We start from the raw sequence: 6,978 nt of genomic DNA on the forward strand, positions 1-6,978 counted from the left end.
TAAAAAAACAAATGTGCAAAAATATTTACCATTTATGTGGTCGTAGTACGGGTTGACAATTTTAATAAAATTTAGTGCAACCCACAAGAAATGTTGGGAATTTTTCGAATTAACTACCAAATTTGTTTCGTACTTTTTCATTTTATTTTTTTTCAATTTTTCTGTCTAGGAATTAGATATTCCCACATGAACATTTCCTATATTAATCTCCGACTCATATACAATTAGGAAATCCCAAAACAGACGAAAAAATGTTGCGTCGTACATAAAAAAAGAAAAAAAAAGAAAGAAAAAGAAAAAAAAAATATGGAGTTACCCTATATTTCGAATTATTTTTTTTTTATGCAAAAGTAATAATGCATAAGAAAAAGAACAAAGAGATTCTCATTTGCTTTGTCAAATATTTTTATTAGTCTGTCTATACATAAAAGAAATAGCCACAATGTGGTGAAGAAAAAATATGGGAAAAAAGTTTATAGGATAGTGTAACATATAAGCTAATCTATTTGGATTCTTCCTTCTGCAAATTAAAATGTGTTTGTTAACTACAAAGAGGCGTATCCTTAAAGAAAGACAACTTTTTATTTTCATAAAAATGGAATTCTTGTTTAGAAAATTGTCTTAGTATTTTTCTAATTAAAGAGAAAAAAAAAAATAAATAAAATAAAAAAATAATATAAATAACTTCAACAAAACTGTAATATAGCTCAAATGAAATGTAAAATGAGTTACACTTTTACAATTAATGCATTTAAAAATTTCAATAATATTTTGTTCAACACCTAATGCACAACTGGTATATTTAAAGAATGAATGAATTTTTATGTAAGTTATATCTCTCATTCATTTGTGTGCGCACAATGTTCTCAACAAATTGTCGTTTAGTGATATAATAGGGCATAAAGAATTTAGAGATCAATGTTAGGAAAAAAAAAAAAAAGCTAATTGTTCTAAATTGAATAACGTGGAAAATTTTTTTCCTTAATCCGCAAATATATTCAATGTGAATATGGTAGCTACGTTTGAATGGAAACAATTACTAGACTTTTTTTATTTTTATTTTATTTTATTTTTTTTAATTGAGAATATTTACAAAAAAAAAAATAGATATTTTCTAATTTAGCCTAATTCCCCAATTTCAATTCCTTTTTTTTTTTTTATTTTATTTTTTTTTACCCTTTATTATTTTCCTTACATGGTCACACCTTCTTGTGTGAATTGAAAAAATATGACTAATCGATTAAGTGTGAAGTAGAAAAAAATGTTTTGCACTTGACCTTTTTTTTTCTTTTTTGTTTACTTCGTTTAAACGAATTGTTGAAAAAAGGTTTATTTAGCCGCTGTTCCTAGTTAAATATTAAAATCTCAAACTAGTGAGATGAGGATTTCATTGTTATTCATGTTAATCCCACGTGCCTATGAACTTTTGCAAAATATTTATTATTACAATGGCTACTTAGTCTAGTGGTATGATTCTCGCTTTGGGTGCGAGAGGTCCCGGGTTCAATTCCCGGAGTAGCCCTATTTTTGTAATGTTATACATTTTAATATATATATATATATAAACCAAATAGAAAAAAAAATAAAACATTTTATAAAAAGTAATTTTTAAAGAAAAGAAAAATTATAATTGTGTTTTACATAACGAATAATGAAATTAATTTTGTATATTCTATTTATAATAAGAAGGAACACTTTTAAATTTTTTTTTTTATTTCATTTTTTTTTTCTTAAAGAACAAATTATATAGTTTTCAAATGATTTTTTCTCCGTTTAAGAAAAAAAAAAACATATTTTGTTGTAATGCAGAATTGTGTTCACCTTTATTTCTGGTCATTTGGAATTGCAAATTACTCCATTTTGCTACCTGTTAAGCAGGGCAACAAGAATATATTATTATTCTGAATAGTCTTTTAATTCTCTTGTTCTTTTTTTTTTTTTTTTTTTTTGTTCCTTTTTATTCTTTTTTCCATCTTGGTAAGAAAAAAATAGCTGAAACGAACTTTTTGATAATAAAAATATATGAGATTAATTACTGTCCTTGAAAAAATAAAAATGTGAAGAATTCTTTTTTTTCCTTTCATTTTGACATTTACTATGTACTGCTTGGATTTGGCAAGTGGCGATAAAATATTTGGTGCATAAACATATATATATCTTTTATATTTACGTGTGTGAAAAACTGGTTATATTTCATCTCTTTTACATTTTTATATGGTGACATGCATATGGTGAGCAAAGGTAATAGTAACATGTTTTGAAAGGCTATAAAATTAGGCGAAAAAAAAAAAAAAAAAAAAAATGTTTGATATTAAAAATGTACAAAAGAAATGGAAAGTTAACAATTTTTTTTTTTTTTTTTTTCCCGTGATATCATTTAAGTAGTAATATTCACCTAGTTGTGCCATTTTGTTTCAACTGAAGTAGCAATGTGCTTAGAGTAATATTTTTGAAGCATGGTAGGCCATGAAACAATTGTACTTGCAGAAAAATGTAATATAGTGAAGTTTACACGTAAGATTAATCGCGTAAATATTTACAAAAAAATAATCATGCGAAATGTATAATAATAATAGACACATTTATTTTTCCCAATTACATAAAGGAGGACTGGTTGGGAAAGATAAATATATTTTGTGTCTAACTATGGGTGTAACAATTTATGTATTCTTATTAAATGTTTGATGAATGCATATGGAATGATATATGCACTTATGTTGACAAGTATGTATTAAACATATTCTCATCTTCGTTTTATGAACTTTTGCATTTTTGCACTGCTTTATTTTTTTTTTTTTTTTTCGTCCATTTGCACATCATCTTTTAACGTTCATAAAATGTGTGTACATATATATACTGTTACAAAATTTATTATGAGAATTCGTTAACTCCTTTGAAGAGACTGCACATCCCTTTAAGGCCTTTCCAAAATCGGTGTGTTTTCACTTTTGGACCCTTTTTGTTAACTGGGGAATAAATAAAAATGCATTCATTCCTAGTGCACATACATTTGCATGTATGTTAATGATAAATAGATTAGCAAAATGTGACAAAAGAAAAGATAAAAAAAAAAAAAAAAAAAAAATTGAAGAAAAGACAAGACAATGCCGAATTCGATTGAGTTTTAAATACATAATTTGCATATGCTTTACATGTATGAAAAGAAAATGCTCAAATTTCTGAGGGATATATATTGTTGTATGGTTTTTACAGAACGAGGGAAATATACCCCCCAATGGCTTTCAAGATTGTGCAAGGAAAATGGAAAATTTATACATATTCTCCATTTTTCTTTTATTAAACATGGGAAAGGGAGACGTGTAAGAAGTAAAAGGAAGGGGAGAAAAGAAACCCAGTGTTTTTTTTTTTTTTTTTTTTTTTTTTTTTTTTCCCAACGTTCACGTTTTTTTATTTTCTCTAGTTTTTTATTATATCATGCAGTTAATAAGCGTTCATGTAATTTATTATAACACATAAGAACATTGAAGTAAAAGAATAGGTGCATATGCAAATATGTGTTGTTATATGTATTGATGGGAAAGCTGTACTTTTTTTTTTTTTTTTTTTATCATGTTTTGCTTTACGTGCCTTTCCACTTTTTGTCACTTGAGGCACTTCAACTCCATTTGAATTTTGAACTCCCAAATTATGCTACGGTACTTATTGTGTCAATCTAAGTTGAAAGCATATTTTACTTATAAGTTTTCTTTTTTTTTTAATCTACCCAAAGAGTTGCTGTATGTAGTTGTAAAATATAAGTAAAATTAAAAATAAAAAACAAATGTAGGGGGTGGGGGGATGTGAAATTTTTACTTTTTCGATGAGAAGAATTTGTACACTGGAACAATTAAATAATGAGTAAAAAAAAAAAAAATAACGCGTTAAAAATGATAAAAAAAAAAAAAAAAAAAATTCGCATAAAAGTGTGCTTGGAAAAGGTTGAGCTAAAAGGGAAAGGAAATATATAAATAAATAAACAAATTGGAAAAGAACAAAAAAAACGCGATTTTCCATACTACATATATATAATATATATATATATTGTACATATAATATAAGTATGCATTTCTTCCCTTCTGGGAAAACGGAATATAAAATAAAATATTTTTGTTTACATTTAAAAAGAGCCCAAAAAAAAAAAGGATAGAAAAAAGAAAAAAAAAAAAACATCTTTTCTTTTTTTTTTTTTCTTTTAAAAAGATTAAAAAAATAAAAATTTATAGCAGCGCGTGGTTTCGATCCACGGTCCTGGGGGTTATGAGCCCCCCACTCTTCCTCTGAGCTACGCTGCTTTCAATAAATATATTAGAACGAATAGTCTCTTTCCTTTTTTTTTTTTTTTTTTTTTATTTTTAGCAATACGTGTATGAATAATATATAAGCACTTTTTTCTCAACTTGACATATCAGAGCAGCTTTGCAAAACTACCGAGTCTCACAACGTTCTCACAAACCGTCTCATCCAAATATTGTGTTTGATTTAAAAAAAAAATAAAAAATAAAAAAAAATAATCACAAGAGAAGGAAAACGCACAAAAGGGCAACTAATGCAATGTGAATCAAGAACACACTCTCTGATCCTGTTACTAAAGGCGCTCTTCCACACTTCCGTGTATTCAAATATATTTTAAGCACATATATAAGTGAATGCACGGATACATGCATATACACATATATATAGGATTATATATTTATGTTTATGCATATGTATATACCATACGTTTTTAACTCTTCTCATTTTCACCATTAGTAGGCATGAGCCTTAACTTAAGCTTGACAATTCTGCTTTACAAGCCGTAATGAAATATGCAAGTCATTTCCCGTTCCAATTCTTTACTTCTTTTATCTTTTATCTTATATCTTATATCTCTTATCTTATATCTCATATCTTATATCTCATATCTTATATCTTATATCTCATATCTTATATGTTTTTTTTTTTTTTTTTTTTTTTTTTTTTTCTCAAAAGTAGTAAAATTGTACGATCTCGAAAATTTGTTATATTCTTATTATACCCACGTTTATATAAAAATGTGTCTTCTCTGAAAAAAAGAAAAAAAAAAAAAAAAAAATGCTCTGACAAGAAGTAGTAATAATAAGTTTCCCCTAAATATAAAAAAGAAAACAAAGAAACAAAAATGTGTCAACAATTCTTTATTCCCCACAAATAAGATTAAAAATTAGATATACTTTGTGTATATTTTCCATTTTATGAAATGTAAAAAAGGGCGTAAATAAATTATGCACACAAGAAAAAAAAAATAATAACAATAATAAGAAGAAGAATAATGATAATAATAATAATAACGAAACAACAATAATAATAATATAACAAAATAACAAAATAAATTAAGTAAATAAAAAGGAACATTTTTAAGAACTTATTCTCCTCCCACTCTGCGTCGAACAAAATGTTGTGAATGAATAATGGTAAAGATTAAAGTATCAACGGATGGTGTGGAGCAATAAAAAAAAAATAAGCAAAAAATTGTAAGGATGTAAAAAAAGGAATCTTCATCTGTGTAAAGATATACAATTTTTATATGATAAGAAAGCTGTTCATGATATTCTTTATTACCTTATGTCTTAGTATACTTCTCTTTTTTGAATTAATATCTATTTTTATGAAATAAAAAAGCCAAGGATCTACAAATACCAACATTCTGATGAATACACATAATACATTTTTCACACTGAAATGTGTCATTCATGAATTGGCCACAAGTCAATCAGTATGAAGTATAAAGAGAGAAAAAAAAAAAAAAAAAAAAAAAAAAATTAAGATAAAATATATTTCACAAAAGTGTGAACATTACAAATGTATAGTTAAATTAAGACAGTAGAGAAAAAAAATCATTTTGAACAAAATGATACGGATAAATTTTTTAACACTATGCAGATTAATGTACAATGAAAAAAGAGAAAAAAAAAAAAAAAAAAAAAAAGTAAAATCTCACACAATTTCCCCATCTTTTTTTATATCACAACATTACAACAAAGTTTTTCTCTACATATAAAAGTATACATAAAACCCGATTGACAACAACTACTGTAAATAAATGTAACCAATTTGATAATTTTTTATAAATTTTTCATTCCTTACATGAGAAAAGATTTTATAAGACATAACAAATTGATTATAGAGAAAAGAAAAAAAAAAAAAAAAAAGAAAGAAACGAAAGGAAAGGAAATAAAAAGAACGATACGTGCGTTTGGACAGGATCACATGGCTCTTTTTTTTTTTTTTTTTTTGGGAATATCTGAAAGAGACAAATGATGCCCGGAGAAATGGCATTGAAAAAAAACAGTTCATGCTTTGTATATATATAGGAACATTCTTATATGAACATTTATTGCTATGTCAAACCTTGAGTAGACAAAAGGTTGAAATCCTATCCCTTTTATGTGAATCTCAGTGAGGTAAGTAAAACATTTTTTTCTTTACACATGAACAGTATTTATATATTATAAAATGTCAAAAAATGAAAAAAAAAATAAAATTTTTACATGGATATGTGCAAGACTGGACGTTCTAGCAGCACACTTGGCTAATTCAGTTAGGCAAAAAAAAAAAAAAAAAAGGAACAACAATCAGACCTTGTTGACCGGCTCTGTTGATGCAGATCCATACGCTGTAAGAACTTCTTCTCATTCTTCTTGTTCGTAAAATGAGGAACATAACTATATGTGCCTCCCTTAAATGACTTGTTTCACAGGATGATTCAATATTTTTTTTTTTTTTTTTTTTAACAAGTTGTGTAAACCATTTCATTCTTACGAATTTATTCTAGCACATAAGATTCAAAATGATGAAACGAAATCCAAAGACAAAAAAAAAAAAAAAAAAAAAAAAAAAATCTCCATAAGGGAACTATTTTAGTGAAGCTACACAACAAATGTTACATAAATACAGCTTAAGATATTAAAAATAAGATTAATATTTTTTTTTTAAACAGTTTTAGAGTAAGAAGAAAAAAAA

At 25.9% G+C, this 6,978-nt stretch overlaps 2 non-coding genes across 2 annotated transcripts; one reads left to right on the plus strand and one right to left on the minus strand.

The window, feature by feature from the left end:
• Positions 1 to 1,450: 1,450 nt before the first annotated feature.
• Positions 1,451 to 1,522, plus strand: PGO_121740. The gene has a single exon. It is a non-coding gene; the product is annotated as a tRNA-Pro (tRNA).
• A 2,698-nt stretch (positions 1,523 to 4,220) lies between these two features.
• Positions 4,221 to 4,289, minus strand: PGO_121750. Its single transcript has one exon. It is a non-coding gene; the product is annotated as a tRNA-Met (tRNA).
• Between the last annotated feature and the right edge of the window lie 2,689 nt (positions 4,290 to 6,978).

This window comes from Plasmodium gonderi, assembly GCF_002157705.1.
Source record: "Plasmodium gonderi DNA, contig: Chr12, whole genome shotgun sequence".
Lineage (NCBI taxonomy): Eukaryota > Apicomplexa > Aconoidasida > Haemosporida > Plasmodiidae > Plasmodium > Plasmodium gonderi.